The 9,281-nt window shown below is 40.4% G+C and overlaps 1 protein-coding gene across 24 annotated transcripts in view; it reads right to left on the bottom strand.

Annotated features, from left to right (window-relative positions):
• The window catches only part of PTK2 (protein tyrosine kinase 2), a 322,010-nt gene extending 313,750 nt beyond the window's left edge, over window positions 1–8,260 (bottom strand). For 22 of the 24 annotated variants that reach the window (XM_017962371.2, XM_021942917.1, XM_021942938.1 and 19 more), the window contains exons 1-2: window positions 8,213–8,260; window positions 3,410–3,501 (exon numbers count right to left, since the gene is read on the bottom strand). The gene's annotated coding sequence lies outside the window, so the exon portion shown is untranslated. Of the gene's footprint in view, window positions 1–3,409; window positions 3,502–8,148; window positions 8,171–8,212 lie in introns of those variants that run through there. The other 2 variants (XM_021942916.1, XM_017962370.2) reach the window with 1 other exon arrangement.
• Between the last annotated feature and the right edge of the window lie 1,021 nt (window positions 8,261–9,281).

Below are 9,281 nucleotides of genomic sequence, written 5' to 3' on the forward strand. Positions count from 1 at the left end.
CCTGTACTGCAGGAGCTCAAATGGCCCAAGGGGCTTATGACAGGGAACTCTGAAATAAGGGACCTATATCTCAGCATTACATCATGAAATCCAATGGATTGGAAGTCAGACTTACACATATGGCCTGACCATCTGTCCAGAATTTGTGGGGGAGGGGGGAATTACAGGAACACTGGCTATTTTCCTGGGTTTACATATTTTCAAGTGATTTTAAAAAGACAAATGAGGATGGGTAGATGTTGTCCTATAGCTAAAAAGTTCCAATAAGGCCAGGAACGGTGGCTTATGCCTATAATCCCAGCACTCTGGAAGGCTGAAGTGGGAGAATCACTTGAAGCCAGGAGTTTGAGAACAGCTTGGGAAACAAAGGAAGACTCATCTCTACAAAAAAATTTTTTGAATTAGCCAGGCATGGTAGCATGTGCCTATATTCCCAGCTACCTGGGAGACTGAAATGGGCGAATCATTTAAGCCCAGGAGTTCAGAAGCTGCAGTGAGCTATGCTCACACCACTGCACTCCAGCTTGGGTGATGGAGCAATACTCTCTCTGTAAAGAAAAATTTTTTAAAAAAACACTTTTTTTCTTAAAGTTCCAATGAGCCAATAAGCTGGCTCTTGGGTCACAAAGAACTGGTTTGTCATCTCAGCTCTCTCTAGGCTTTCGTTTTCCAGCACATTACACTAAGAATATAAGTTTTGTATTTCTGCTATGAAACTGTCTTGTGCTATACCAAGAGGAAATATTTTTACAGCTAATGTTGCTGAAAAGTTACATTTGGTATTCTTTCTTTTGCTCAGATCTACTAAGAAAAGAGAACTTATTTTGTGACAAGCATTAAACAGTCCTAATTCAGCATTTAGTGAAAGTTAACTGCCGGTTAAGCAGAGATGAAATAACAAAAACTGCCTTCACACACGGACTCGCACCCAAATAAACAGAATGCACTGTTATAGGAAGAAAGGTACAATATGGACAGGGGGAGGGAAATAAGAGGACACAAACAGAGGGGCTGTGACCTTCTCACACTGTGACATAATCACATGTGACACAGCACAAGGGACAGAGTAGGCTCCTCTCCCTTAGCCCATGAAGGACAGGGGGACACAGGACCAAGACTTCTAGGCCTTGCAAAGAAATGGAAACTGTATGACATAACTTCCCTTCACTAATACCTAGAAATAGATTTGGGAGAGAAAAGAGAACAAAGAAAGACGTGCACTGACACTCATGTGGAAATTAAAAAATAATCCTAGGTCCGTACTCCAAAAACACTTGCGAAAGTCAAATTCAATACAGCTATAAATTATCATGAATTCTGACTCCATGAAGTCCAAGTTCATGAGATATTTACTGTAACAACATAAAACAAAATGCCCACAAAAGAGATTTATAAATATTCTATGAACATATCTGTCCTCAATTTACCACCAGACTTAGAAGAAAGAGCAATCTTTGGAAACAAGACAAAGTAGGATTACCCTCAACTGTATGATTTCTAAACTGTGAAACATGCACCAAGATCTACAAGTTACAAACTGACAAATTACAAGTAATATAATCTCTCTAGAGCTCGGTTTTCTGCTCATTAAAATGAGAAAAATGGCACCAAATAATCATTGCTAACAATTTTGAGTGAACACCTTACGCATATCTCACAGCATCTTCGTTAATAACCCCATAAGGGAGATTCTGTAACAACCCCCCTTGTCAGATTTTTTTTTAAAAAGCTTTCAATAGATTAAATAATTTAAGATCAAGGAGTTAGGAAATATAATACCTAGCTAAACCAATATCTGAATCCAGAACCCATGAGAATAAGATACAGCTATCCCCACTTATCTACAGGGGATACACTCCTAGATCCCCCAGTAGATGCCTGAAACTAGGGACTGTACTTGGTGCTATATATACTATGTTTTTTCTATACATACAAACCTACAATAAGGTTTAATTTATAAATTAGGGACTGTAAGAGATTAACAAGAATAATGTAATAAAATAGAACAATTATAACAAAATGCCAGCATCACTACTACCCCTCCATTTGGGGGCCATGATGAAATAAACTAAGGGTTACTTGAACACAAGCACTGTCATTCCTTGACAGCTGACCTAACTGAGATGGCTACTAAGTGACTAACAGGCGCAGCATACACCGTGTGGTGAATATGCTGGACAAAGGGACGATTCACATCCCAGGTGGGACAGGGCAGGACAGATCAGGATGCACGAGATTTCATCAGGCTACTCAGAATGGTGCACAATTTAAAACTTATAAATTGTTTACTTCTGGAATCTTCTAGTTAGTATTTTTGGACTGCAGCTAACATTGGGTAACAAACTACAAAAAGCAAAACCACACACTTGTGGGAGGGAACTGCTCTACCAGTCAAGAGCACAACACTGTGAAGCCAGAATGAGTCTGAATCCCAGCTTTGCCATTTACTAATTTAGTAATCTCTTTTTCTGAGACGGACTCTTGCTCTGTCACGCGGCCTGGAGTACAGTGGCACGATCCTGGCTCACTGCAGCCTCAAATTCCTGTGATCCAGGCATGCATCACCACACCTGACAATTTTTGGTTTTTGCTTTTTGTTTTTATGTCTTTTTCAGAGAGACAAGGTCTTGTTGTTATCCAGGCTGGTCTCAAATTTTTTTTTTTTTTGGAGACAGTCTGGCTCTGGATGGAGTGCAGTGGCGCGATCTCGGCTCACTGTAACCTCCACCTCCTCCTATGGAGGTTCAAGGAATTCTCCTGCCTCAGTCTCCCAAGTAGCTGCGATTACAACAGCTGGTGCAACACCATGTCTGGCTAATTTTTGTATGTTTAGCAGAGATGGGGTTTCGCCATGTTGGCCAGGCTGGTCTCGAACTCCTGACCTCAAGTGATCCACCTGCCTCAGACCCTCAAAGTGCTGCAATTACAGGCGTGAAACACCACACCCAACCACTTGGTCTCAAACTCCTGAACTCAAGCGATCCTCCTGTCTCAGCCTCCCAGAGTGCCGGGATTACAAGCATGAGCCACTGTGTCCGGCCCTAACTTAGTAACCTCTAACCTCTCTGTAGTTTGGTTTATGCGAATGTGAAATAGGGAAGAACAGTAAACCTTACTTATAAAGTTATTGTGAGGATTCAATTAGTAATTGTAACTTAGAGTGTTTATAATGTACCAGACACTATTCTAAGCACGTTATTATTAACCATTATTACACTACCTCAGAAAAAAATATATAAAGTATCTACACATAATAGGCACTAAACGATTTCTATTTCTTCCCTAACCCACTCTGCAAAATCAACTACCTTTTGTTTATTTCCATTGTACGACAAAGAGACACTAAGGCGAAAGAAAAAACAAAACCAAAAATCTCAAGACACAAGTATAGCAAGAGAATTATACTCACAGTTCAGAAGGCCACAATAACTCTGAAGAAATCAAATGACAATTTAAAAAACAATTCTAATTTCTCTTTCCTCTTTCCATTGCAAAGAGAACCTGAAAGACAAGAGATATATATATATACATAATAATATATTTATATATGAGATACATATAAAACCACCATTATTTCACTAGTTTTTTTCAAGGTTTTATTGTACTGTCCACCTTACAGTCAGCTTCTTCACTGCTTACCATACATACTGTACTGGACCTTGAATGAAGAATAACAAATTTGGAAAAGCCCTGTCTTCAAACCCATATTTTAGTTGAAGGAAATATACATGAAATAACTAAGAACCATTAAAACATCAACAGGCATAATTAATCTGACATAAAGTTAGCTAACAAATTCAGAGGACGATGGCAAACAGAATATACATATCTATTTCACTTCCACTAAAATTATACAAAAGAGATAGATACAGTTTGGCTGTGTCCCCACTCAAATCTTGAATCGTAGCTCCCATAATTCCCATGTGTTGTGGGAGGGACCTGGTGGGAGGTAACTGAATCATGGGGGCAGGTCTTTCCCACGCTCTTCTCATGATAGCGAGTAAGTCTCACAAGATCTGAGGGTTTTATAAAGGGGAGTTCCCCTGCACACACTCTCTCTTGCCTGCTGCCGTGTGTAAGACATGTCTTGCTTCCCCTTCACTTTCTGCCATGATTGTAAGGCCTCCCCAGCCGTGTGGGACTGTGAATTCAATTAAACCTCTTTCCTTTATAAATTACCCAGTCCCAAGTATGTCTTTATTAGCAGTATGAGAACAAACTAATACAGACATATTAAAAAGATAAATTTAAAAAGCAAACCCACGGGCCAGGGAGAAATGAAAGAAAAAGTAACAGAATTTTTGAAGCTACAAGAAAAGCCTCTAACACCGAAGACAGAAACCAAACAAACAAGAAAACAGAAAAACTTGGAGGAAACAAACTATAAAAGATTGGAAGCACAGCAAATGACTCAGCAGGCCCAATGCAGCCAGACCAAGCCAGCAGCCAAAAACACTAAGAACCAATTCCATTTCCACAGCCATGTCGGGAGAAGGTTCAGAACTGGCAGCACTAAATGCAGACAGAACAAGGGGTAAAGAAGGAGGAGGCAAAAAGGATGGTGGAGGTTGGGTGAAGACTATCTACGATGCAGCTAAAGTCTCAACACCACGCCTTCATGGGACTCCCCAACCATGACAGAAGACTGGGGGCTCTCTGGAAAAGGAGAGCATCCTTAGACAAAAGCCACCCTGCCCAACTGTACAAAACAGAGGTCGATCTAGTCACTGAACACACATTTCAGCTCCTCCACCACCCTCTATGCACTCTCCTGCCAAACTTCAGAGAGTCAGGTCTTTACCCTGCAGGAACCTGATAAGTCTAAGAAGAAAGATCTAAAGATACCAACACTGGGGATTTCCCAACAAATGGGCCATCCAGAATATCCTGATGCAAAAGTCAGAGTCAAAAGGCTGAACCCACTTACTAAAGCTGCCGAAGAATTTTTTTGATTCACCACAAGGAAATGAATACCAGACATGTGAGAAAATTCTGTAACACAATAGATACAGAACACGGGAGGGCGGGGAAGAGGGGAAGGAAAAAAAAGCCACTTGGGGGAAACAACACATTACCCATGTGTTTTAGTGAAGCTGGGGAAAACAGACCTACTGTGCTGCCAGTTGTTTAAAAGTATAGCACATACGATTACGTACAGTACATAACACTTGATAAACAACTATGCTACTGACTTATTTATTTACTGTGCACTTTTAATTATCACTGTAGAATACACGACTTCTACTTATTTAAAAACAACAACAACAACTGTAAAACGGCTCAGGCAGGTCCTTCGGGAGGTATTCCAGAAGGCACTGTTAACCTAGGAGATGACAGTTCCATATGTGTTATTGCCCCTAAAGACTTTCCAGTGGGACAAGATACGAAGGTGGAAGATATTGATATTGATGATCCTGACCTTGTGTGGGTCTACCCTAATGTGTGTATTTGTGTCTTCATTTTAACAAAAAAGTTTAAAAACGATAAATTAGGCCACGCACTGTGGCTCACACCTGTAATCCTAGCACTTTGGGAGGCTGAGGTGGGCAGATCACCTGAGGTCAGAAGTTCAAGGCCAGCCTGACCAACATGGAGAAACCCTGTCTCTACCACAAACATAAAATTAGCCAGGCATGGTGACACATGCCTGTAGTCCCTGCTACTCCGGAGGCTGAGGCAGGAGAATCGCTTGAACCCGGGAGGTGGAGGTTGCAGTGAGCCGAGATTATGCCATTGCACTCCAGCCTGGGCAACAAGAGCAAAACTCCATCTCAAAAACAAACAAACAAATGATAAATTAAAATTTAAAAATTTTAAAAATACAGAAAAGCTCATAGAATATGGATATAAAGAAAATAGTGGCTAGGTGCAGTGCCTCGCTCCTATAATCCCGGCACTTTGGGAGGCCGACGCAGGTGGATTGCTTGAGTCTAGAAGTTTGAGACTAGCCTGGGCAACATGGTGAAACCCTATCTCTACAGAAAAAAATAGAAAAAATTAGCTGGGCATGGTGGCACACGCATGCAGTCCCAGCTACTTGGGAGGCTGAGGTGGGAGGATAACTTGAGCCTGGGAAGGGGAGGTTGCAGTGAGCTGAGATAGTGAGCAAGACCCTGTATTAAAAGAAATATATGTACATATATAATTGTATTGCCATACAATGTGTCTCTGTTGTAAGCTAAGTATTATTACAAAAGAGTCAAAAGTTTAGAAACATTTAAAAGTTTATGAAGTTACAGTAAGCTACGGTTATTACTAAAGAAAAATATTTTTATAAACAGTGTAGCTGAAGTGTACAGTGTTTATAAAATCTACAGTAGTGTACAGTGATAATCTAGGCCTTCACATTCACTCAACACGCACTCACTGACTCACCCAGAGCAGCTTTCAGTCCTGCAAGCTCCATTCCATTCATGCATGTAAGAGCCCTATAGGAGGCATATTTTTTAATCTTTTATATCATATCCTTATTGTACCTTTTCTATGTTTAGATACACACATACTTACCACTGTGTTACAGCTGCCTACAATATTCAGTACAGTAACATGCTGTACAGTTTTGCAGTCTAGGAGCAATAGGCTATACCTTATAGCCCAGGCATGCAGTAGGCTACCATCTAAATTTGCTGAGTACACTCCATGACGTTTGTACAACAATGAAATCACCTAATGCATTTCCTGTCGTTAAGTAACTCATATATAAAAATCAAAAACAGAATAACAAAACGAAAAAGACAAATCCACAGTGATAGATTTTATTTCATCTATCACTCATGAAATAGCAGTTCAAAGTCTCTTGTCCATCCTGCTAATGAGTGAACTACCTTTTTCTTGACATGTTATGTATTTTTTATGTAAACTCTGTTAGAACTAAGATTTACCAATATCTTCTCCCACTCTGTAATTTGCCTTTCACTCTCCTAATAATTTTTTGTTTTTTTTTTTTTTTTTTTTTTTTTGAGACGGAGTCTCGCACTGTGTCACCCAGGCTGGAGTGCAGTGGCGCGATCTCGGCTCACTGCAAGCTCCGCCTCCCAGGTTCACGCCATTCTCCTGCCTCAGCCTCCGAGTAGCTGGGACTACAGGCGCCCGCCACCACGCCCGGCTAGTTTTTTGTATTTTTAGTAGAGACGGGGTTTCACCATGTTAGCCAGGATGGTCTCGATCTCCTGACCTCGTGATCCGCCCACCTCGGCCTCCCAAAGTGCTGGGATTACAGGTTTGAGCCACCGCGCCCGGCCAATTTTTTGTTTTTGAGATAATGTCTGTAGGCCAGAGTACAGTGGTGTGATCATGCCTCACTGCAGCATCAACCTCCTGGGCTCAAGCAATCCTCCTGCTGTGGCATCCCAAAGTTCTAGGATTACAAAAGCCACGCGAAGCCTAATAATGTCTTTTGAGGAATATGATGTCTTAACTTTAATGTAGCACAATTCATCAATTTTTCTTTTATGGTTGCTTTTTGTGTCCAGAGATGATAAGATGTTATCCATCATTATCCTCTAAAACTATGCTCTCCAACACAGTACCCACTGGCCACGTGCTAAGGAGCACTTGAAACATAACTAGGCCAAACTGAGATGTAAGTGTAAAACACACATTGAATTGCTAAAACTATGGTATCCTCACCCCCCAAAATAAAATATACTAATAATTTTCAAATTACTCGCAAATTAAAATGTCTTTGAGCATTACTGGGTTAAATACAAATATTATTAATTTATCTGTTTTTCCTGTTTAAATTTGGCTTCTAGAAAAATTTAAAATCACATGTGGCTCACAATATATTTCTATTAAACGCCGTTATACCAGTTTTATTTAATCTTTTCATATCTATAAATCCACTTGAAATTTTTTATTGTGTGAAGCAAATTATTATTTTTCCCTATACGGATACCCAAATGACCCAGCACCATTTACCAAAAAAGTGTCTCTTCCCTGTTGCTCTACAGTGTCAATTTGTCACAGATCAATTGTCACAAAAGAATATATACCGTATAATTCTATTCCTATAAAGTTTAAAACTATACAAAAGTTAATCCTAATGTTTAGAGACACTTAATATGGAGTAAAATTATTTCTTTAATGGAAATGACTGTCACAGAAGACGATGGGAAAGGGAATAAAAGGCTGGCAATCATTTTTTACCTGAACGTGGTTACACACATACATATTTTTTAAACAAAAGTAGGCCAGGAACGGTGGCTCACACCTGTAATCCCAGCACTTTGGGAGGCCGAGGCAGGCAGATCACGAGGTCAGGAGATTGAGACTATCCTGGCTAACACGGTGAAACTCCGTCTCTACAGGAAAAAAAAAAAAAAAAATTAGCCTGTAGTCCTGTCTACTCGGGAGGCTGAGGCGAGAGAATGGCTTGAACCCGGGAGGCGGAGCTTGCAGTGAGCGGAGATCGCACCACTGCACTCCAGCCTGGGCAACTGAGGCAGACTCCGTCAAAAAAAAAAAAAAAAAAAAAAACCCACAGAATGTCCACCCTCCTTTGTAACATTCTCACTCATGGCAATCCTACAAACTTCCTGGCCCTTGTAGGTCCCCCTACCCAACCTACCTAGGCTTCCTCTGCTTGCCCTTTAAGGACTCTCCTGGGGACCCTATTCTTTGTGTTAAGTATATTCCCTTTGCAGTGCAAAGGCAGCCATAGACAATATATAAACAATTTGAATGCATCCCAATAAATACATATTTACAAAAGCAGATTTGGCCCATGTGCTATAGTTTCCTCAGCCCTATAACAGACCACTGATACCAATATGCATGAACCTTAAGGCCTCGCCTCTCCCTCTAATACAGCCTATATATGTTCTTCGTCCTATAAAAATATATACCCTATAACAACGAACACCTTATAATAGCACCTTCTCTTAACTAATTCTTTCCACGAGCTATACTCTGTGCTAAGAGTCTTAGGAGTACTCAGTCCTCAAAACAACCTCTCAAGGAATTATTCCTGTTACACATTTCCAGAAGTTCAGATTTAGAAGGTTATCTAATTTTCCAAAGTCACATAATAATAAAAAGCCAAACTAAGAATCAAATTCAGGTGTCTCACCCCAAAAATCCTGTCCTTAACCATGACGAGTTACCCAATCTAACGCTTTCACCTCACTGATCTCTCACCCCTAAAATCCCTGTTCTCCAATCCCATGGCCATCCATTTAGTTCAAGTTATGGTGTTGCAAAAACAAAAGCAAAACAAAACCTCCTAACTGATCTACTTTCTTTATTATAGTGCCCCCTTCAATTCAGCTTCTTCACCAGTA

Source organism: Papio anubis, chromosome 8 (genome assembly GCF_008728515.1).
Source record: "Papio anubis isolate 15944 chromosome 8, Panubis1.0, whole genome shotgun sequence".
Lineage (NCBI taxonomy): Eukaryota > Metazoa > Chordata > Mammalia > Primates > Cercopithecidae > Papio > Papio anubis.